Source organism: Fundulus heteroclitus, unplaced genomic scaffold, assembly GCF_011125445.2.
Source record: "Fundulus heteroclitus isolate FHET01 unplaced genomic scaffold, MU-UCD_Fhet_4.1 scaffold_284, whole genome shotgun sequence".
Classification (NCBI taxonomy): Eukaryota; Metazoa; Chordata; class Actinopteri; order Cyprinodontiformes; family Fundulidae; genus Fundulus; species Fundulus heteroclitus.
Genome location: NW_023396694.1, coordinates 142,195 through 165,736, shown reverse-complemented (window position 1 = coordinate 165,736; position 23,542 = coordinate 142,195). Strand labels below are relative to the sequence as shown.

The 23,542-nt window shown below is 40.4% G+C and overlaps 1 long non-coding RNA gene across 1 annotated transcript; it reads right to left on the bottom strand.

The window, feature by feature from the left end:
* Positions 1–745: 745 nt before the first annotated feature.
* LOC118559438 lies at positions 746–8,387 on the bottom strand. The gene is made up of 4 exons (XR_004928865.1): positions 8,341–8,387; positions 4,461–4,487; positions 4,187–4,372; positions 746–1,676 (listed from the first exon to the last, which is right to left on the bottom strand). It is a non-coding gene; the product is annotated as an uncharacterized LOC118559438 (long non-coding RNA).
* Between the last annotated feature and the right edge of the window lie 15,155 nt (positions 8,388–23,542).

Below are 23,542 nucleotides of genomic sequence, written 5' to 3'. Positions count from 1 at the left end.
AGAATTACAGTGTGTTCTTCGTACGCACTACAGTAGTTAAACCACCCTCATAAAAATCACCAACGAGCTTCTGATGGCAGCTGACACTGGATTACTTTCCATTCTCATTCCTCTGGATCTGTGTGTTGCCTTCGATACAATTTCGAACTCCATCCTTCTCCACAGATTATCTTCAACTGGAATCACATACACCCCCTTGACATGTTTGATTCTTACTTTACTGGCCACACTCAGCTTGTACAACTTAAATCCTTTAGTTCCCGTCAACATCCTTTGTTACAACCGGCTTTCCCCAGGGCTCTATCCTTGGACCCCAACTTTTTCTTATCTACCTTCTTTCCCCTTCATAGCCATCTTCTAGAACTTTAACATCCATTTTCACAATTATGCAGATGACACCCAGCTCTGTCTTTCTTGTAAGCCAAATACAATGCAACTGCCCTCTTGCCTAGACCCCCGCTTATCTAAAATAAAATCTTCCCTTCATTTCCAACTTTCTTAAATTAAAAAGTGAAAAAACTGAGCTCCTCCCTGTAGGAACCAGATCTGTGTTATCCAAAGCTGACAGTTCCTTCCTTTCACTTGATAGTTCTACAGTCTCCTCCTCACCTCAGGTTAAGAGTGAGGGTGTCATCCTCAATAGCACTAAAGCCTTCACCCCTAAAATCAATAACATTTCCCATTCTGCTCATTTTCATCTACACAATATTAATTGTCTTTGTCCCTCTATTTCCCTCAATCCATATATACTTGTGTCCAATACTATTGCAACTTCTCACATCGATTACTTAAATCTTTTACTTTGTTGGTCTTCCTCAAAAATCCCACTGTTAGCTTTAACTGGTTCAGCATGCAGCTGCTTGCATTATTAACAAAAAACCCTGTTTTCATCACATCACTGCAGTCTTACAGCAGCTCCACTGGCTCCTGGTTAGATTCCTAATACAATATGTTGAAAATTGACTGGGTGAGCTGCACTCATGCAGACTATGATTCTCCAGATAATTTTTGTATGGGTGGGAGACTTCAATAGAGCTTTGGTTTCATGTTTAAAGCAGACAAACAATAATAATACCAACTATCAATAACTGGAAATTATTTATAGTTCACGTAGAAATATTTCATTAGAAGCAAGTTATTTTTCCTTCAATTTGTACTTCTGATTGAATTACGGTTCAATTTGTTTAATTGCAGTTTCTACATAATTCATTTTACTTCATTTTACTTTGACCTATGTCATTTATGTTGCAGTATATTGTGAATTTTTTTTTCTAATATAATATAGATTTTTTAGATGACTTGATTAATGCATAAACATTTGTTGCAGAATAACCTAGAACCATTGCATTTCTCACTGTGTTTTGTTTGTTTATCTGTGCTTTACCTCAGTAAAACAAGGAACAGGACCACAAACAGAACTACAATACCACATAATAACAAAATAGGTAATAATCTCCAAAGCCAACCCTTTTGAACATGTGGTTCCAAATATTTTTGGATTTGATAGACGGCCTCCGTGTTCTTAGAACAGGTGAGTAACCCTGGGACACTTTCATGGAAGAGAACATGAACTTCCAGGTCAATATTTGGATATATATCTGACCACTTCGTCCCAGCAGTTGAGTAGTCAAGATCTCTGGTGTGGTGCATCAAGACTAGGATGATCCTTTCAACCACTGCAGAAAAAGGAAGAGGATTATCAGATGACCACTTAAAAACGACATAAGCATCACACCCCAAATATTTTTTCACAGAAGGAATCCTTGTTGGACTCCTATTAACTATTAAACCAATCTAAATTTAATATTTAGAGTGTAATTTCGGAAATAAAAAGTGTCTAAATTCATGTTTCCAAGAAGGCAGAAAGCTAAAAACTACCCTCTAAGCTTAAATCGTTGTCATTGGGCCATAAATTGAGAATTTAAGTATTTGTTCGTATTATACACAGAAGTAAAGTATATCAACACTGGTGTAAAAAACAAATTGTTGCACGTACTATGAAACCAGGATGACTCAATGGTGAATCTAGGATCTGTCATGTCATTGTCACCCCCCACCCCCACCAAGCAACACTCTATCTTAGTCAGCAGCAGAGCTGTCATGTTTAAATCAGTTCTAAATTCTTGTAAATCAGGCCATTGTCGTCAAAAGAAATTTGACCCATGACTTCAGCTCCACATATGCTGTAACACAAACCCTGCTATGAGTAATTTTACTGGATAATACCAGTTTGTCTCCCTAAAAACATAAGGTGTAAAACTGTAAGAGACAAGAGTAACTCATGACACATTTGTAACCTAAAATAAAGGTTTTCCTTAAATCTTTATCTAAACATTATAATATTTGATCAAAACATAAAATTATTCTGGGTGATATAAACCCATATAAATTATCCTGTGCAAACTTTATTGTCTAAGTCTAATAGAGGAATCTTCTGAATCTCAGGTTTGGTCACGGTTGGACAATGAGGGGGAAAGGTGATAAAGGTCACAAGGGTTGCTGGTGCCTATCTCCAGCATTCACTGGGCGAGAGGCGGGGTACACCCTGGACAGGTTGGGAGTCCATTGCATGGCAACACAGAGGCAGACAGGACAAACAACCAGAATTTAGAGAAGCAAATTAACCTCGCATGCACAGGGAGAACCAGTGTTGTAGTCAAGTCACTATGCCTCGAGTCCGAGTCCAGTTTCAAGTCTCCAGTGTTTAAGTCCGAGCCAAGTCCAAGTCATTAAAAAAAATAAATAAATCTGAGTTGAGTCCGAGTCAAGTCACTATTGATCCAAGTTCGTTGTAGGAACATGCCGTGACGTGTGATGTATGACATGAAGCAGTAACATTCCATTGCACTAATAATGGCGTTCTGCGAGCGAGCTATTTTTAGAATGTGACGTCATATCACGTACAGGGCAAATATGCGTTTTTCTCCACTCTTGTAGTTACCCTTGGTTTTACTCGGTAAAACGACTGCTTTTTCCAAGTCTAAGATGTCTCCTAACCATGGTTTTTAAACATTGTTGTTATGGAACGTGCAACAGCGACTCGAGGTACGCTGATAGGCCGCATATGAAGGATGTTAAAGCCGCAAGCGGCGTCGATCGGCCCTCGCAGCCAATCGCGCTCCGGCCTATTGGCCACCGCCGCGGTGCCGGCCGGCGGGGTTCGCGCACCGCCACGGCTCCGGCCCATGACTCACAAAAAATCTGGTGCAGATCGGTCGATGCAGCGAGGAGATACAGCCGTTGGATAATGATAATGCATTTGGCCACCGGACCGGACTAAATTGTTCGGCGGGCCGGACAATTTATACCGATTTCTGGACGGTGACTACAAACAGAGCTAACAATCTGTCATGTCCCTCAATGTTTCTATTCATCTTTAAGATCCTCTTGATTAGTTATGACAAGCTGTGGTTGTAGACCAGCGCCAGCCAATATATGTGGAATATATGGACTGATGTCCACATATTCTTCTTCAAGCTTTTCTGGTAGAGAGCAAAATTCAGGGTTGCATCCATCACAGCAGGTCACCCATTATTCCATCCATCCATGTATTCTCTTCCGCATAACAAAAAAGTTGTAGGCATAAAGGGTTAGGCAAGGAAAGCCAGACATCCCTGTCCTCAGCTACATCCTCCAACTGATGCTGGAGGAGCCAAAGGGGTTCCCAGGCCAGATGCAACACATAGTACAATCCCCCCCAGTGAGTTTTGGATCCCCCCACCATATAAAAAGTGAGTAATTGGAATTTTATCAGCAAAATGTAATAATTGTGTTTGTCCCTGATTCCTTACTTTGTGGATGATGGCTCCCAATTACCCTGGGAGGCTTAAAAGTGTTACAAATACCTTTGTAACTTTTCACACAGAAAGATATCAGTCTCAATCTATTCATGATATCAGTTAAGTAACAGAGGGTTGAGGTGGGGTTTGTTCTTAAATCAGATTAATGAATTTTGGAAAGTTCCCCCCTCCCAACATAATTAATAAAATTATTTGACATTGGATTTATTTTGTCTGACCTTTTTAATTGTATGAAGACCTGAAATATTTGACAAAAAAACAGAAGACATACTTTTTCACAGCACTGTGAAGGTGTATATACTGTATACACTTGAAGTGCCACAGTGAAATTGTTTCTCTTTTTTTAGCAGAAAGAGAAAAATTATATGAAAAAGTTGATCACTTACATGGCACGTTTTGCATGGCTGCCTCCACATCTGAGCCAACACGGGAGGTGATTGGGCAGAAAACAATGGTGCATTGTCCACCCTGGTTTGTTCCCTCCAGCCTAACTTTCCATTTCACTTGGTTCATCAGAGCTACATCAGCACCGAGGGTTTCCCCTTTAGTGATTGTTTCGACTTTAACTGGTTCTATTTAACAAAACATAAAGCAGAAAGGGCATGAGCACAGAACAAAACAGAGCAATCCGTATTTACATGAGCTGGGATGATCACTCACTTGAAAGACAGGGCATCTTGTAGCTTCCTTTAGAAACAAACACAAAGAACATGATAATGTCCCTCTGTGATTATGCAAGGCCTTTAAAAAAATACACTGTCCAATACTATATGTGTACTATTTCTAACTTGCTTGGTGCAATTTTATATGGTTTACTGTATAAGACAAATCAAGATTAAAAACATTTTATACAGATCCTAAAAGATTCACGTCATAAGCTGTCATTAGCCCTCTGGTGCATAGCGGTCACTGTAGTGGACAGCTACTAAAAAGCAGTGTTGTATAGTAACGAAGTACAAATACTTCACTACTGTACTTAAGTATATTTTGGAGTACTTTGTACTTTTCTTGAGTATAATTTTTTTTGATTACTTTTACTTCACTATATTTCCGAACTTAATTGCATACTTTTACTCCAATACATTTTCAATGTTTGGTTTAGTTACTCGTTACAAAAAAAGCGAGGCATCAGCGTGCCCAATGGAACTGGAAGTGGATTTGTTTGTTTTTTAACCTCGGAGTGGCCATCTTTCAATTAGTACTATCTTTAATGTGTCAATCATACAATTCAACCAATCAAATCAACGACTGAAGGCAACGTGCTAGCCAATCACAGCTGGAGAGGGGCGGGTCGCTGGGTCAGACGTTCAGCCTTCAGAGAGACACCCTGGCCTCTGAAGGTGGTCACCGTCGGTGTCGGTGGAGCGGGATGGATATTCGGTCTGACTACCAAATAATTACAAGAAATGACAACGAAGCAAGCGAGAGCAAGCGAGAGTGAGCTGGAAGCAGTGCTATTAATTTCTGTTTGAAACGTCAGCATTGAAGTCAACACTGGAGTAAACATTCACGCTAGGAGGGTTAGCTAGACAGCTAGGAGCACAAGGAGCAGAACCAAGCAGGAAAACTCTGCCAAACTGAAAAAACTTGGGTTGCTGCAGGCAGAAGGGAACTCTGCTTTGTTCTGATCCTTGTGCTCCCTTCCTGCTGTAATTACAGAACCTCTGCTGGTATGAATTTTTCTTTCAGTGTTCAGCCTGACACCAGCGCTTATGTTTATCAGCATGTCTGCTTATTCTTGACTTTTGAGTCATAAAACAGCTCTACAGGTTGCCATATCTCAAGGATGGTTTCCAGGCCAAACCAGCATAAAACCTGTCCAACTTAAAAGAAAAAAACAAGTCCAAATCTCAAACTCTCTCATGTTAAAAGCACAGAACTATTAAACACATAAGAACATGCTGTTAGCGCACTACTGTGCTGAAGCAAAAACAAAAACAAAAAACTTTGCGCTTACGACTCCGCACAAAATGTACAATCAGTCAACCAAATAACACACAAGATCACTTTAACAATCATGATATATCAACCGGAAAAAAGGAAAACTTTTATCAAAAGCTTTCCAACATGAGTTGTAAATCTACCTTAATATAAACTTAATATCTCTTACAGGATATACAGTAGCTCAATCAAACATTTCTCTTTCACAGCCATGAAATATTTCTAAGTTGATGAGTAGAACTCAACCCCTCTTGGGCGTTTACATTGACCAAACACTTGATTAACCATTATTCTTTTCTTGTTTTATTAAAACAATCAATATTATTCATTATAACTATTACTCGTTGATGATGTCAGATTCCGCAGATTCAACTTATTTAAAAAATAAAATGATCAGTAAAATGAACTCCCCCACCCAAACATAAAATGGTTTGACCATTAGGACAATGTGTGTGTTTGAGGAGGAGACAGAGAGAGCCATTCCTAGCGATAACAGAGACAGTGCAGGTGGAGAGGCTTACTGCCCGATTGGATAGTCTGTGCATAGTTGCTCGGGGATGGATCACAGCGTAAATTTCAATGATCCCATGTTATGGCCAACCAAATTGACTGATTCTGATCGAATGAATGTTGTGCGTTTAATGGCAAAAACAAAGCCTTTTTCAGAGATTCAGAGGGCACAGAATTCCCAAAGTATCTAACATATTCTACCTCCTGCAATGAAAGGGAAACAAATTGTTAAGGACTGGCTAATATACAGCAGGTCAAAAAAGGCCATATTTTGGCTGCAGTGCTTGCTGTTCTCTTATGAAAAAAAGATCAACTAGTGCACTAAATTCAATAGATGGGTTGAAAATATCCAATATAAAATACAGAGATTTCCAGTGCATGAAGTATACAGTTAATTTGACTTTTTTTGGTGTGTGTGTGTGGTGTGGTGGCAGCAGGTGTAGAGGGGGGGGGGGGGTTAACTAAGCCTGGTTTATCACTTAACCATGTTCTTAGTATACACCCCCTTTGCATGCACTTGGTGTATAGCACTGACCTTACTTGAAGAAGGAAAACTGAAAGCTTACAAAAAGGTTGTGTTTTCTGTCTAAACTTGGTCTAAATTTCTCCTGCACTTGGTTGTTTATATTATTTTAAGTGAATTTGACTTTCAAAGTTTACCAAAATCTAAAAACTGTCATACAAATTGCATTTGCTTTGTTTTACTTTTTACTTATACTTTTTATTACATTACTTGAGTACATCTATTTTTACAGTAATTTTCATACTTAAGTACAAGACATTTCAGATAGTTTAAGACTTTTACTCAAGTAACATTTCAGTCAGTGACTTGGACTTTTACCAAAGTCATATTTTGGAGAGATACTTATACTTTTACTTGACTCCGAGATTTCAGTTCTTTATACAACACTGCTAAAAAGTAAATATCTCTTTAATTCTATGGTTTCTATGGTAAAACTGCATATTAGTGTCTAGAATGCTCTCTGCTGCCACACACCATTGAGGTAAATTCAGTGGTCAGGCATTGTAACTGCAAGTAAATTTCTTCTGAATCCAAGATGGCCAACAAACAGCCACCCCTGTCGACCACTGCTGGCATATCCTCTCAATCCTTCTATGGTAGAGACGGCTGGAACAGTGTCTCTGGCCGAGGGTGAGCTGGAACAGAGCTGACAAGTCTTCTGGCTGACTGAACAAAACAAAGCTGACACAGGAATACTGGCTGAAACTGAGCAGGAGTTGAACGCTACAGACAGGCAACGAGAAAAGAATGAGGTGGGTGTATATAGAGGTGACAACAGGTGGAAACAAATCAGTGATAATTGCAGCCTGACAGGTGGAACCAATCAGGCTGCGCAGGGAAGAGAGAGAGGGAGGCTTTCAACTGGACATTTTTAAAAACCCAGGAACAACTAAACCATAGATGACGATAATAATAAAGAAATTAAAACAAAAATGACTTCACTTAACAAACTAGTTCAATTATTACTGTGGCACAGCTAAAATATGATTATATAACATTGTGCGTTAAGAATTGACCGCCTCCGATTGTAGTCATTTGTCAAATGTAAAAAAGGTTTGTCAACTTAGTAGAGCTTCATATCATTATCACAACCATTCTTTATACTGAGGAGGGACCTTTGGCCTGACAAAACAACCAGCTGGTGTTCTTTTTTTTACGAAATTCTTTGAAAAAATTACATATGCACCAATATCGACTACATGAAATGGTTTATACAGTGATTTCATGGGACCTTTAAGGCTTCGGCTTTTTCATTAAACTATATTTTTTCCTGTACTTAACTTTCCATTACTGTACTTAGATACGACAGTCTCTTAACGATCAGGTGAATTAACAATGACATCTCATGGTTTACCCTCCTTGTTGTGGGGGGAAGCTTCTCTGTTCTGAAAAACTGCACAGTGACCAAGCTTTCTGGATCTTTCTGCATTAAAGTTTTTTTGAGGAACAGGACATGGCCATAATTATCAAAATAACATTAAATATATGCTTGAATTATATGACTTTTGTTACTCTGTCAAATTAATATTCATCATCAATGCAATTGTTAAAAAGCTCGATTGTTACCTTTGCGGTGTTACTTTTGGTGCTGCTGGTGCTCCTGCTGAGACAGTGACAGCCACTGCTGGATTAACATGTCAGTAGACACTTTCACTTTCACTTACAGACTAACAAGCCACGTAGCTTACAGGTAACCCAACCAATCACATCAGGGCATTTACTGTGTAACAGCTCACTTGAATGTCTTATGTAAGTAAGGATAATAATGGCAAAAATTAAAACACAGTGTAAGTGATTTCATTCAATTTGCATCACTGGTGTAGATTCTACTCTTTTCTTTCTTTTTCGTACCATAATAGAGAAGAATTTCTTCCTAGATGTGTGATTTCTGTTGTGACTTTGTTTGTTTTTTTCAAATTAATTTTTTCTTTAAAGGGGATATATCATGCAAAATCCTCCTTTTTAGCACTTAATTATATTTTGCTATGTACTTGGAGTTAAGCAATTTTTAATGCAGTCTTTCCAGGTGCTGTATAGATATCTTTATGTCCTGTTTGGGTCATATTTTTCAAGCCATTCTGTTTACTCAATTCTGTTTTTTGAAAAACTATGTCACAGTATTTGCTGCTTAGCTCTAAAAAGACTTGCCAATTCTGTGAGTCTGACATTTTTTTGTTGTCCAAACTGAAGGATTTTTACTTCAAATAATTTTGGTTCCTGCCCAGCATGACTTGAAGTGCTGCAAAAGCCTCTTATTCACCTATGTCAGATAGGGCAGCAGGAAAGTAACAATGTTTCATTGGGTGTGTTAACTCAAACAATTCATTACTCTGTCCACCAGTATACCACAAAAATGGCCAAAGTGGGTGACCTCCGAGGCAGGTGGGGTGTAAAGTGCCTCATTTGCATTAAAAGAGAGGGTACCAAAAGAGTTGCTCTCAGGTGCAACAAAGAACAGGGGAAACAAAAAGCGGGCTGTGGAGCAATGATAACGAGAAATTCAGAACATAGCTTTGCAGTTCCACTTTTTATAGACCCCAACTGAATGATTAAAATGAGAAAAAGAAAGCAATACAAGCATAATGTCTCTCCTTTAAATATGTCTAAAGAAGTAAAGTGTCTTCATAGTAACCACCTTAATTAAGCAGCATTAAATTACACAAAATCATATGGTGCAGTGTGTTATAAATCTGTATGTGGGTCCTCCGTTTGTCGGTCGTGCTACCCGCTGCGCTATGAGCGCACCCTCAACTCTGATAATCTCTTCTCAACCTACTGTCCTCGCGCTCGGTTCGGTCTCTGCTCGCACGCAAATCTGCTTGCGCGCTTGACCTGCTCCTTCCACGCTCAACACCAGCTGTGCGCTCGCGTGGCTGTTTCTCCGCTCCGCTCGACTCTCTGTGTGCTTGCGACTTCAAAAACTGTCCACCTCACCAGCCAATTACAGACAGATTTCGTTCCATCCAATCAGAGTATGGCTTGCAAACACTGTATTCAGATGGAATAAATCAAAATGCTGCAGTTTTTGGCAGAAATGACTAAACATAAGGGTCGTATTGAAAAAAATAAATAAATAAAAAGATTAATATTTTAGCTTAAATATTTAGGCTAAAATATTTAGATAGAAATATTTTCTTGAGCTACTAAGTGAGGTGCGAAAATACTGATTACCTTCACCTTTACACCAAGTGGCGGATACAGGCGGGGGTGCAGGAGGCGCACGCACCCCCTTTTGGAGACCAAAATTATTTTTTGAGAGCCCGAAATTTTAAACAGCGTTCATAGAATTAAGAATAATAGCCAGTACCTGTCATCTAGAACGCGCTGATGCGACTACGGATATCCAAGCATGAATTTGAATTGCTCACAGCTCAAGTCTCGCGTTATTACAACATGACGCGATTAGTCAGTGATACCACAATATGGCGTTGAAGCAATCATGGGGAGACGGTGAAACAGGAGATGATTTAAAGTGAAAGTCCGGTCAACAAGGAAAAATCTGGGGATTATTATCTATACCTAAAACTAATACGTTCCTGGTGATTTAATGAGTTTAGTGTTAATCAGTAAAGAAATAAAAACATAAATTTTTGACGCGATCACGATACTGGGGGCTGCCGGGCAATAATGGCCACCTGACATTACATCCTGTGACGTTTCTTAGCGGAGAGGCACTGCGCTCTACAAGCTAATTCAATAGGAAGTGTTGTACACAGCTGTGATCAACAACAATTATTTCGGATTTTGAGAGGAATTCACCATTGAAATTCAACAATGCACACGTGCATGGTAGTTGGATGTTGCAATACATCGGGTAAAAGTGAAAAAAACATTAGTTTTTTCACCTTTCAGTTATGAGGCGGAGAGATATTTCAGCTGGTGTCTGTTGTGTGGCAGTGTCACTTAGTTTAGAGCACAAGCGACTTCACTTTCAGAAACAAGCCCTGCAACCCACAACTCATGAAATTTACAAGCGACTTTAGAAAAAAGGGACACCGAGATATTTCATCGGCAAGAACAACAAACTGAGAAGAATAACACAAAAATAAGGAGACGGCTGCCGCAGCAGACAGATTTAACTCACATCGTCCCTTTTTGGTCTCCTTGCCTCAAACTGGTATGGCTGTATTTCGTCAAAAGTCAGGTTGCTATCAAGAAAGTCTTATATATATTCCAAACTGCTATCAGATGATGATGATAAACCCATGGAACGCCCATCACTGTCGCTAATTAATCCATAACTCTCTGCCGCACTGGTCGTCACAATCTTGGATAATAGCGTGCAGTGACACTGTCACTACCCGATCCGCAAATGAGCTAATGGTACGGATCATGCTACCGGTACGGATCGGGTAGTGACAGACACATAACAAATAGAGCCTCTTCTTCTTTTTCTCTTTTTTTTTTTTCCCCAGTGTCCTGTCTAGCAATATGGCAATAGGAATTGATGTCTCAATGCCAGATAGAGCTCGACAGATTTTGCTTTTACAAGTGGAGCGAATAGCTTTCGCCATAGTGCTCCACTTGATTTATGCTTGTAAATAGCTTTATTATGATTCCTGCAAGGAGAATTTCAAATTATATGGACATGACAATGGGAGAGTAAAGGAAGAACAAAAAGCGAAAGAGAAAGAAAAGAAAAAAAAGAGTAGAAGTGAAAGAAAGAGGAGATAAAAGGGAGAGAATGATAAAACCTTCTCCGTCTGCTCCATCACCTGGAAAGAGAGATGCAAAAAGAACAGCACAACCAACAGACATAAAGCAACAGATACAATCGAATAACACCTAGATGCCATTGCTAAATCATATATATTATTATGTAAGCTGACATGTGTAATGTGATACTTGAAAAAAGAAAGTGAGAGAACATAAATAAATAAATAAATAAATTATAAGATTACTGTATATAAGTGAACACTTAATACCTGGGACCCAGCACCTGTGGGAGATGTGAGAGTACACTAGTTTAGGTGAAAATTATCCAGAAATAGCTTGATAGTGATTGTGGAGAACCGAAGACCCACCTTCCCCGAGCACAGAGGCAGGCGTCAGGGGACCCGTAACCCCGGACTCCCTAAAGCAGGTCGCCCAGGAGGGGCCGACACAGGATATCTGCAACCCCCCCCCCCGCCCCCAAGGAAGGAGCAGAGACGACCCCGAGGAAATCCCCCAGCCACCGCAATGCCGACGCCCTCAAGAGCCGCGGGGACGAGCCCGTGGGCTCCGCCGGCAGCTAGCCCCGCTGAAGTGGTCCCGGCCATGGGCCCTGAGGGCCAGAGGCCCCAGGGGCGCCCCGCCCCCGCGACGGGGGCCCCGGCCGCCCCCCGGGGGGCCAGGCCCCGCGAAGAGGCCGCCGGGAGTGGGCCGGCGCACGCCCGGGAACCCGCCCCAAACCCGAAGCCAACCAATGCGCCAGAGGGCCAAGGCGCCCGCCAACGAAGTGGAGGAGGGCAGGACGTGGGGGGATGGGCTCCGCACCTAGCGGAGACTTGAGATGTTCTTGGGAGAGGGAGCGGACCACACCCATACCTGGGAAAAAAATAAATAAATAAAATAGAAAACTCATTCACACCATCCCTCCCTTGTGCCCCACTCACCACACACAGAAAAAAACAAAAAAAATCGCCCATCACTGTCGCTAATTAATCTATAACTCTCTGCCGCACTGGTCGTCACAATCTTGGATAATAGCGTGCAGTGACACTGTCACTACCCGATCCGCAAATGAGCTAATGGTACGGATCATGCTACCGGTACGGATCGGGTAGTCAATCAATCAATCAATCAATCAATCAATCAATCAATCAAATTTTATTTGTCAATTACAATTTGCATTGCAATCGAAAAGTCAGTTCCAGTACAACCGTCCATCACATACACTTAACAAACAAACATTTGGGGGGAACGATTGACTGAGGCCTTGCGTTGCCAAGGAACGCAGCCAGCCAGCCGCTGCTAAAAAGCGCAGCTGTCAAGGCCACATTCCTCCAAACTGCCCAGACCCCGCCTAAACGGAGTTTACAGGCGCTGCCTTGAAACTCTCGAAGAAAGAGCAACAACATGGGGAAAGAGGGGAGAGAGAAAAAAAAGAGACAGATGTTTGCCTATTTATGCTCTCACCTATAAAGAGACAAACAACCGACACAAAAAAACCCTCATAGCACAAAAGCACAAATAAACACAAGACAACATGTATGCAGAAGGTAAACATTTGAGATCTGTCGCGTGTGTGTAATTCATCAGTTTTATGAGTATCAGTTATGCGTGTGTGTATGGGCGAAAGTGTTTTTCTCCGTGAACACTCTCCAGAGGCCATTGTCCTTGATGTTATCAGCCGGCCCACAGTTCAGAGAAGCATCCTCAGGTGTCAGCGGGGGAGGGGGGTAGCCGGGGGCTTTTCTGGGCACTCTCCGTCATAACAATCCAGGAGTAGATAGGGAGGGAATCCAAATATGTTATTTGTTATGAGACAAGCTGCTCTGCCTTTCCTGTCAGCTTTTAAGTCTTTTGCTGGCTCCACATAAATCCAATTTTCCAAATTATTGGGCTTTTTCGCGCGTCACTCCCAGATTTTATCCCATCTCCCCTTGAGTTCAATCCCAAAGTTAGTCTGCGTTCCAACACAGGCAGCTTTTCGGCTTCGCTCTATTCACCTGCCAGGTTTGTCCGCTAACAGCCACAGTGAGCGCGTCATGCAGCCGGCAGCCTGATCAAGGCCAAATGGCTCCGACATCCGCTGTATTTGCCGATACTTCAAAAATCCACAAAAACCAATAAGTAGAGATCCCAGTATCCTTAATCCAATGTGAAAATTTCAAACGTCCAGGAATGACAAGGTCGAAAGACACACCGTTTTCCTCCAGGAATTTAGGGTGTATCTCACAAAATAAGTCAAATCAGGACCGGACGGGTCCCCTTCCGTTGCCTACCCGTCGAAAAAAATTTATCAATAGTATTGAGAGACCAGCTTACCAGATCCATGTTTTTCAGAGTTCGGTTGATATGAAGAAAGTGCTCAGAAGACAAGACATAGCAAAGCAAAGCAGGAGAGGGGGGGGGGGGGGTAAAAGCTGCAGAGAGAGAAAAGACACGACCGACCTCGGAGAGAGACAGAGAGAGATAGTGACAGACACATAACAAATAGAGCCTCTTCTTCTTCTTCTCTTTTTTATGGTGGTTGGCAAACAACTTTTAGGTGCATTACCTAAAAGTATGGATCAACCTTAATGTATTATATTCTCCCCATAATGCCTATTCTTCTTTGAAAACTAAAAATACTACTAAAAACTACATCCACAGACGATCTCTGAAATAATTTCCTTGTATCTGATTTATTTATATTCCTACCTAACTCTCTACACATACATAGAGCCTTGGGACTTGCTCAACAGCCGATCCCAAAACGTGACGTCACAAAATGGGAGGTGCAGTGCTGTTGTTCGACAAACACGGAAGCCTTCACAAAAGCATATTCAAATGAAAATTACTCTTAATAAAAAAAACAACAACATATAATTTATCTAACAGTATGTAATAATTTTATATTTAAAGTACTTTCAGCAGTTTGAATTCTGATTGAATTCTGATTGAATTCTGACCTTTAAGGCCAAACAAAAAAAACCAACAACAATCGCTCTTGAAATTCTGGTCCAATCAAACAGAAGGGTTAATAGAAACAAACTCGGTCACTTTATAGTTTAAATAAAAGCTAATTAACATGATTTTAAATCATATAAATTTGCCTATATCGCATGTGTAATATTATTTGCCCAGAAGCATCCCAGAAGGTTGACATTTGTTAACCCATTATCATCGTCATAAAGTTGAAGGTGTTGTAGAAGAGAACATTATTAAATCATAAGTCTCCCCTTATCTCCTGCTCTCTGTGTCAGATGTTTAGCTATTCCTCTGTCTCCTTTAGTGATAATGGTACTTGTAATAAATGTAGTGTTTTTGTAGCTTTGGAGGCGAGGGTGTCAGAATTAGAGTCCCGGCTCCGTGCTATGGAAAGACCAGCTGATAGCCGCCCCTCTGCTAGCGCGGAGCCACATAGACCTAGCGTTAGTTCACTTAGTGGTCCTCCAGAAGCACCCGAGCAGCCAGGTAAGCAGGCCGGCTGGGTGACAGTTCGTAGGAAGCATAGCTCTAGATTTCAGCCCCCAGTTCACCACCAACCCCTCTGCGTTTCTAACAAATTTTCCCCACTCAGCGACACACCCGCTGAGAAGCCGACCCTGAATATTGGGAGCTCAATAGTCAGAAACGTGGCACTAGAGACACCAGGGACCATAGTTAAATGCCTGCCAGGGGCCAGAACGGGCGACATAGAATACCTAAAACTGCTGGCTAAGGATAAGCGTAAATACAGTAAGATTGTTATTCACGCTGGCGGTAATGACACCCGGTCACGCCGATCGGAGGTCACTAAAGTTGGTGTTGCTTCGGTGTGTGAGTTTGCTAAAGCAATGTCGGACTCCGTAATTTTCTCTGGTCCCCTGCCTGATCTGACCAGTGATGACATGTTTAGCCGCATGTCATCATTCAACCGCTGGTTGTCTAGGTGGTGTCCTGAAAACGACGTGGGCTACATTGATAACTGGAGAACTTTCTGGGGAAAACCTGGTCTGATCCGGAGAGACGGCATCCATCCTACTTTGGATGGTGCTGCTCTTCTTTCTAGAAATCTGGCCGGATTTATTAGTTCTCCTAAATGCTGACCACCCAGGGTCCAGACCAGGAAGCAGAGCCGTAGTTTAACACACCTCTCTGCAGCTTCTGTACTGTTACCCATCCATTATCCTATTGAGACGGTGTCTTTCCCACGGCCAAAACTTAACAGATCAAAAACTTATCTAAAAGGAACAAATCATAAAAACCTACTAAAAATCAATACGGTTCACCTTGAACCTAAAAATAAAACAATTAAATGTGGTCTATTAAATATAAGGTCTCTCCCTCCAAAGACTTTGTTAGTTAACGAATTGATTTCTGATAAACAGATTGATTTGTTTTGTCTCACAGAAACCTGGCTACAAGAGGGCTACGTTAGTATAAATGAGTCAACTCCCTCCAATTATTCAAATTTCCACATTCCCAGACCTGTGGGAAGAGGAGGAGGAGTGGCAACCATCTTTCAGTCTGATTTATTAATTAGTCCCAGGCCAATTAATAATTACAGTTCTTTTGAACATTTAACCCTCAGTTTCCCTCATCCAAACTGCAAAGCAATAAAACCTCTTCTGTTTGTTGTTTTGTATCGTCCACCAGGCCCTTACACTCAGTTTTTGGATGAGTTGTCAGATTTCTTATCTGATTTGGTGTTAAATACTGATAAGGTTATTATAGTGGGTGATTTTAACATCCATGTTGACACAGAATGTGATAACCTTAGTGTAGCCTTTAAAACTATCCTAGATTCAATTGGTTTTGCTCAAAATGTGCATAAACCGACGCACTCTTGGCTCCATTCTTTAGACCTTGTGCTGACATATGGCATTGATTGTGAAGAATTAACAGTATTTCCTCACAACCCTGTCCTATCTGATCATTTTTTAATTACATTTGAGTTTAATCTAACTGAGTTCTCCACCCCCAAAAGAGGGTTCCATTATAGTAGATCTTTATCAGATAATGCTGTATCAAAACTTAAAGAGTTTGTCCCCTTTTTAATATCCTCCGTATTGCAGAAATGCCCTGTAGATGGCAGCAATGTTGTTTCTTCCAATTCACAAATAGATGTCTTTGTAAACGGTATGACTTCGTCATTGCGTTTTGCATTAGACAATGTAGCTCCCTTGAAGAAGAAGGTGATTATTCACAGGAAGCTGGCTCCTTGGTTTAATTCAGAGCTGCGTTCCTTGAAGCACAATGTTAGGAAATTGGAGAGAAAATGGCGCTCTGCACACCAAGATGAATCCTACCTAATCTGGAGGGACAGTCTATTGTTGTATAACAAGAACCTTCGCAGAGTTAGAGCAGCATATTTTTCATCATTAATTGAGGAGAATAAGAATAATCCTAGATTTCTCTTCAGTACAGTTGCCAAACTTACCCAGAGCCACAGCTCTGTTGATCCATCCATACCCTTAGCTCTTAGCAGTAATTATTTTATGGGATTCTTCATAAATAAAATTGATTCCATTAAAAATAAAATAATTGGCATCCTCCCAAACATGATTACCTCGTCCTCAGTAAGTGAGGCAGCATTGGAGGAATCCTTAGAACCTGCGCAGTGTCTGAACTGTTTAAAAGCAGTAGAGCTTTCTGAGCTATCTAAAATTTTAGCTTCATCTAAACCTTCTACCTGTATGTTAGACCCAATCCCAACCAAGTTGTTTAAGTAGGTATTCCCTCTGATCAGTGGTCCAATTTTAGACATGATTAATCTATCCTTGGTAAATGGATATGTACCACAGGCTTTTAAAGTAGCTGTTACTAAACCTTTACTTAAGAAACCATCTCTTGATCAAGATGAGTTAGTAAATTACAGACCTATATCTAATCTTCTTTTCTTATCTAAAATTCTTGAGAAAGTAGTTGCTAATCAACTATGTGAACATTTACAAAGTAATGACCTACTTGAGGAGTTTCAGTCAGGCTTTAGAGCTCATCATAGCACTGAAACAGCTCTGGTGAAGGTCACCAATGATATTCTCATGGCCTCAGATAATGGACTTGTGTCTATACTTGTCCTGTTAGATCTCAGTGCTGCATTTGATACAGTTGATCACAATATTCTCCTACAAAGACTTGAGCATACTGTAGGGATTAAGGGAAAAGCATTAGGCTGGTTTAAATCTTATCTGTCGGACAGATTCCAGTTTGTCCATGTTAATAATAAATCTTCCTCAAACTCTAGGGTCACCTGTGGAGTACCACAGGGTTCAGTCCTTGGACCAATTCTATTTACTATATATATATGCTTCCGATTGGCAAAATTATCAGACAGCATGGGATTAATTTCCACTGTTATGCTGATGACACTCAGCTATATTTATCCATAAATCCTGATGAATCCAATCAGTTACTTCGACTGCAGTCATGTCTTGATGACATCAAAAGCTGGATGACTTTAAATTTCCTGCATTTAAATTCTGACAAGACAGAAGTTGTAATCTTTGGGCCAGAGTCTTCAAAAAATAAAGTTCTTAATCAATCACTTAATCTGGATGGCATTAACTTGGCCTCTGGTAATAAAGTTAAAAATCTTGGTGTTGTTTTCGACCAAGACATGTCATTTAAATCCCATATTAAACAGGTTTCCAGAGTTTCCTTTTTTCACCTCCGGAATATCGCCAGAATTAGAAACATTCTGTCCAGGGGTGATGCTGAAAAACTAGTCCATGCATTTGTTACTTCAAGGCTGGACTATTGTAATTCTTTACTATCAGGAAGTCCACAAAATGCAGTTCAAAGTCTTCAGCTGATCCAAAATGCTGCGGCAAGAGTTCTGATGAAAATCAACAAGAGGGATCATATTTCTCCAATTTTAGCTTCCCTTCATTGGCTTCCTGTTAAATCAAGAATAGAATTTAAAATTCTCCTTCTAACGTCTAAAGCACCTTAATAATCAAGCTCCATCATATATCAGAGCTCTGATTACCCCGCTTTCAGACTGCAGGTCTGCTGGTGGTTCCTAGAGTCTCTAAAAGTAGAATGGGAGGCAGATCCTTTAGCTATCAGGCTCCTCTCCTGTGGAACCAACTCCCAGTTTTGGTCCGTGAGGCAGACACCCTATCTATTTTTAAGACTAATCTTAAAACTTTCCTTTTTGGAGGACCACTAGGGGCGCGTTATGGAGTAGACGTGCAAACCACGAGGTCCCAACATTTTTGTAAAAATAGTTTAAAAATCGCCCAAAATAGCCCAACTCTTGGATATTCTGAGTTGTAACCGGAGAGTCGACGTCATTGTGCATACTTCCGTCTTTTCTGGATCAAGATGCCACCTAAATCTTCTGCTAAAGGAGCGCAAGCTAATAACCCGGAGGGTGCTAGCAAAGCGGCTATAGACCAGGCCATGTTGCTTACATTCCGCGATATTGTTAAAGAAGTAATTCGAGAGGAAAACGAAAACCTACGAGGTGAAATTAAAGAAGAAATCGCCAAAGCCGTTTCACCCATTCAAGCTGCTGTTGACGAATTCACAAAGAAACTGGGTGAATATGACGAAGGCCTGGAGAATTTGGACAAGCGCTTGGAAGTTGTGGAAACCAGCTATGCGGACCTAAGCAACCAATATAAGAAGTTATTGGCAAAAACAGACGACTTGGAAAATAGGGGAAGACGTTGTAACCTTCGCATACTGGGAATACCTGAAGGAATGGAGCTGCGATGAATCCCACCAGATTCATCGCAGACCTGTTATTCGACGTGCTGGGAGGTCCCGACGGCCTGGAAAAGGCTCCACTCCTGGACAGTGCTCATCGGGTGGTAGCACCGGTACCTCCGAAGGGAAAACGCCCGCGGGCCTTTATTGTGCGGATCCATTACTACCAGGAGAAGGAGCGGATACAACAGCTCGCTAGACGGAAAGGCAAGTTGGAGTTTCGAGGGGAGCAGATCTTTATCTTTCCCGACTACAGCATCGACCTGTCCAGACGCCGGGCTGCCTTCAATGGAATAAAGAAGCTACCACAGGAAAAAGACGGAGTTCGCTACGGCCTTATCTATCCTGCTCTTTTTCGGATCTCCATGAATGGCGAAACAAAAGTGTTTGATTCCCCTGAATCAGCGAAATCCTTTATTGAATCCAAGTTTGGTCCCCGTCCTGAATGAGCAGGATACAAGATTCGTTTGGAACATTTTGAGCGACTCTCCTGCATCTGCAGACTGATGCATACGGATGGTACGTTTGTTTGTATTTCTGGGCAGCTGAGTGAATAGTAGTATTGTTAAATTGGGTACCAAACGAACTGTACCGTCCGAACTAGCGTATATTTGATGTTAAACAAACGCATCATAGGTTATGTTATTTTAGTTGTTATAGAAGTTCGTTCTTGTTTTAAAAGTAAAACTACACACATTGTTTGATGTTACTTTCTCTAAAACGCTTCAGGGCAAATGGGTGATTTATAGTTTAGATTCCCCTTTATTTTTACTTGGGACAGTGGTTGAGTTTATGGTGAGAGGTTCCTACAGAAAGCAGAGAGGCTTTGGGGATGTTGTGTTTGTCAGTTGGGGACAACACTGAATGTAAAAGGATGGGTGGGTACTTGTCTAGGTACTTGTCTTTGGTTTTTTTCTTTTCTTCTCTTGCTTTGTGTGTGTGCTTTTTGTTTTCTTTTTGTCATTTATTATTTGTACAGATGCTGGCTAACTACAAACTAATAGTGTACACCGTGGACAGGACTAAACAATGTGATCTGGACCATTTTCTCTCATCGTGTATGTAGATGTCAAGTTCCACTAACTATACCTCTGTGAGTAATGATTGCAATGTTAATTTTATTACTTGGAATGTAAAAGGATTGAATCATCCAGTGAAACGAAATAAGGTGCTTTCTCATCTCCGCCGCCTTAAGGTACATATAGCATTTCTGCAAGAAACGCACCTTAAAGATATAGACCATTCAAGACTTAAAAGAAGTTGGGTTGGGAAATTTTTCATTCTAGTTTTAATGGTAAAGCACGAGGCGCAGCAATTCTGGTCAATAAAAACACTCCATTTATAATGTCAGATATAATGACTGACTCGAATGGCCGGTACGTAATTGTGACCGGGTCACTTTTTAACACTCCCATTATTTTAGCAAACATATATGCCCCTAACTTTGATGACTCTAAATTTTTCAATAACCTGATTCACTCCCTTCCTCTAACTGATACCCACCAACTGATACTTGGAGGAGACATGAACACTGTCATGGACTCAGTTTTAGATCGCTCTTCGACCAAAAACTTTTCACTCCAGAAGTCTTCAATAGTTTTACAATCTTTTCTGCAAAATTACGGTGCTGTAGATATTTGGAGATATCTATATCCACATTCCCGACAATATTCCTTTTTTTCTGCAGTCCATCAAACATTTTCACGTATAGATTATTTTTTCATAGATAAAAAACTACTTCCTAATACAAAAACTTGCAGATACGATAGTATTATTATATCTGATCATAGCCCACTTATTTTGGAACTTAGCTTTCCAGACAAACGTTCAGTGTATTCTTGGCGACTCAATCCTCTTCTTTTTCAGATAAAGAATTTGTACAATATGTTTCGGAACAAATTGAACTTTTCTTAAAAATAAACATTTCACCGGGTATAGCTTTTAGTACAGTTTGGGAAAGCTTGAAAGCATTTTTACGTGGTCACATTATTTCCTATTGCTCACATATTAAAAAACAAAAGGTAAAACGTTTATCTGAATTGACAGATCTGATTTCACAATTAGACAAACAGCACTCTATAACTCCGTCTCCAGATTTATATAAACAAAGATTGACCTTGCAAACTGAGTTTAATCTAAATTCTACTGATAAGTCTGAACGTACGATCCTTAAGTCCAGGAGTATGTGGTATGAGCACGGGGAAAAAGCAACTAGACTTTTGGCACACCAGCTCCGTAAATCTGAAACTGCACATTTAATTCCTGAAATTAAAACCCAATCTGGACAGATTACTACAGATCCACAAGACATAAATGAGAGTTTTAAAATGTTTTACTCTAACCTTTATAAATCAGAGTCTTTAAGAATGCCTGGCTTGTTTGACGAATTTTTTGAAAAAATGACGATCCCAACTTTAGACTCTACACTTAGGGATCAACTGGAGGAACAGATTACTGTAGAAGAAATTAAATTTGCAATTGGCTCAATGCAGAATGCAAAATCTCCGGGACCAGATGGTTACCCGGTTGAGTTTTTCAAGACCTTTAAAGATAGTTTGTCTCCTTTATTACAAAACGTGTTTGTTGAATCATTCAATTGGCAATGTCTCCCCCCAACGCTTCGTCAAGCCACTATTTCTTTGTTGTTAAAGCCAAATATGGATCCAACTGAATGTTCATCATATCGTCCAATATCGCTGTTAAATGTGGATTTAAAAATATTATCTAAGATCCTGGCTCACAGACTAGAACGATGTTTACCTCATATTATTTCTTCTGATCAAACAGGATTTGTAAAGGGAAGACATGGCTTTTTTAACTTGCGTAGATTTGTGAACATATTATACACGGAGTCAACTGCAACCCCTGAAGTCGCCGTGTCACTTGACGCGGAAAAGGCTTTTGATCGGGTGGAGTGGGACTACTTATTTTACTTATTAAATAAATTTGGATTTGGCCCTAAATTCATCTCTTGGGTTCGTGTACTTTACTCCTCACCTATGGCGTGTGTTCGAACAAATTCATTATATTCCTGTTACTTCCCACTCCATCGTGGGACAAGACAGGGGTGCCCTTTATCCCCTCTTTTATTTGCGTTAGCAATTGAACCGTTGGCGATTAAGCTGCGAGCAGAAGATAAGGTTAAGGGCATCTACAGAGCTGATCAGGAGCACAAATTATCTTTATATGCTGATGACCTCTTGCTGTATATTTCAGATCCTCTGAGCTCTCTTCCCCATGCTCTTACCATACTTGAACAATTCGGCACTATCTCGGGTTATAAATTAAATTTACATAAAAGTGAACTATTTAGTATAAACTCTAAAGCCAGGAATATTTCATTTGTAAAGTTCCCTTTTAAAGTTAAATCGGATTACGTGACCTATTTGGGGGTCAAAGTTACTCGCAAATATAAAGATCTCTTTAAAAAAAAATGTATACCACTTCTTGAGCATACTAAACTAGATTTTCGGAGGTGGAGTGATCTGCCACTATCGTTAATGGGCCGTGTCAACTCTATAAAAATGAACGTACTGCCCAAGTTCCTTTATTTATTTCAGTGTATTCCATGTTACATCCCAAAGGAATTCTTTGTGACACTGGATAAACACGTTTCAGCTTTTATTTGGAATAGCAAATCCCCCAGAATTCGTAAAGATTTTATGCAGAGACCTAGACCTATAGGCGGTTTAGCTTTGCCAAATTTTCAGTCTTATTACTGGGCAGCAAATATACAAAACATGCTATATTGGATGAGTGACTTTTCTACAGAAACCCCATCTTGGCTTCAAATTGAGTCGTCTTATTGTGGTCAGACTAGTTTACCTGCTTTGTTGACCTCTGCTCTCCCGTTAGAGGTTTGTACCTATAAATGCAATCCTCTGCTATATAATTCCCTGAGAATCTGGGTGCAGTGCAGGAAAAAATTAGGACAACATTTTATGTCAATTAAAACTCCTATCTGTTCAAATCATATATTCCCACCCTCTATGTCTGATTCTGCCTTTAAAATCTGGAAAAGAAATGGACTCAGTGAAGTTAAACACCTTTTCATTGATGGGATTTTTGCTTCGTTCACACAACTCATGGAACAGTTTAATATTCCGCATACACACTTTTTCCGCTATTTACAACTGCGGCATTTTGTGAAAAATAGATAACCAACATTTCCTGAACTGCCTGAAGAAACAGCTCTGGATAAAATCATAGGTATAGACATCCATCAAAGGGGGGCGATTAAAAAGATTTATACCATACTGCTAGATCTACAATCTCCTTCTCTCTCTATTATTAAGTCGCATTGGGAGAAAGACCTTGCAATTACATTAACAGATGAGCTCTGGCAATCCATTCTTCACAGGGTTCACTCTTCTTCAATATGCGCTAGACATGGACTCCTTCAGTTCAAAGTCTTGCACCGGTTGCATTTCTCTAATGAAAA